This window comes from Schistocerca gregaria, chromosome 6 (assembly GCF_023897955.1).
Source record: "Schistocerca gregaria isolate iqSchGreg1 chromosome 6, iqSchGreg1.2, whole genome shotgun sequence".
Taxonomy (NCBI): domain Eukaryota; kingdom Metazoa; phylum Arthropoda; class Insecta; order Orthoptera; family Acrididae; genus Schistocerca; species Schistocerca gregaria.
Window position 1 is genome coordinate 39,110,893 of NC_064925.1, and position 1,601 is coordinate 39,112,493.

Genomic DNA, 1,601 nt, shown 5'->3' on the forward strand with positions numbered 1-1,601 from the left:
AAAAGCTGCACAAATAACAAGTCAGGTGTTTATAAAGTTTCAAACTGGTGACAAGATTGACAGTTTGTTTTAAATGTTCTAAAATGTAAAAATGCGTGCCTCACAAAACATAGAAACGATATATGCTATGAGTACAACATCAATTAATCAGAACTGCAATCAGTCGACTCCTTGAAATAACAGCTTGTAATAATTTGTAGGGATGTAGACTGGACAAATCATTTAGGCTTAATTGTAGGGAAGGCAGAGTTCAGTTCATTGACGGGATACTGATGAAATGCAGTCAGCCTATAGAGGAGATCGCTTAAAAGTCAGTAATGTTCCCCATGTTATAATATTGTTGAAATGTGTTCAGCCCACACGAAATAGGACTACCAGAGGACATTGAATGTATACAAAGAACAACAGCACGATCATTCAAATGTTTGTTTTAATCACGGGTGAAAGCAGATGCTGGAAAACCTGAATTGGTGGCTACTTGAAGATATGCGCCAGTTATCCCGAGAAATCCTAATATGTTCTTCATCCTCCTAGATTTCGGAATCGTAGCGACTGTGAACACGAATTAGACCAGTTGCGGCACGCACAAAGAAATTTAAGCAGTAATTATTCCCGCGCATTTACGGGAACAGAATGGGAAGAAATCCTAACGTTTGGTACCGTGTTAAGTACTCTCAGTCACGCACTTCGCAGTGGTTTGTGGAGTATGTGCGTACGTAGTCGTAGATTTATGTAGACAATATTTGCTGACACGGATGCTTCACAGATTCCTGCAGAATATTACGTTTTCTGCAATCATTCCATTACAAATGACATTTTCTAGAGTTAACTTTCGGCTATCACAATTTTTAAACTTTCGTTTAAATAGCAACGAAGTCTATATGTGTTGCGTAATCTGGAATAGCTTTTTATAAAATTTCTACAGTTCCTCCCAAAGCGTTTATTGTGTAAACCTGAAAATAGAGTATATCACTATCAAGTGCCAAAAGTATTACTAAATTACCAGTTCAAAAATTAAAGATTGTTGCTGGCTTGACAATGTATAGCGACACTGTCGTTAACGCTGTAGCTGCTTTAACCCACTGCGCGAGCAAATTTCTTTTAGTTGCCCTTTCCTTAGGGATGACATCACAAATCATAACGAAAACTATAATAAAGGGATTAAAAGCACCAGAATCGTAACTCGTCTAGTAAAGAAATATCATGTAAACATAAAAGCTACAGTTTCATATGCAATTCTGGTTAACACCGGTAGGAGCCGGTCCTGGGTGCAGTTCTCGGATGGGGGGGGGGGGGGGGGGGATAATGTAATGTATGTGAATTCCTAAGGGGGCAAACCACTGAGGTCACCGTTCACTAGACTTACACACTACTTAAACTAACTTATGCTAAGAACAACACACACACTCATGCCCGAGGGAGGACTCGGCAGGGGCCGCGCAATCCGTGACATAGCGCCTCAAACCACGCGGCCACTCCGCCAGGCTGGATGAGTGGGGGTGAGGGGGGCGGTATCAGCTAATGGTCCTCCCTCCCCCCTCTAACTCCCTTCGATCGGCGCATAAACACAGCCCATTTTCATTGCTCGATTCAACTATACA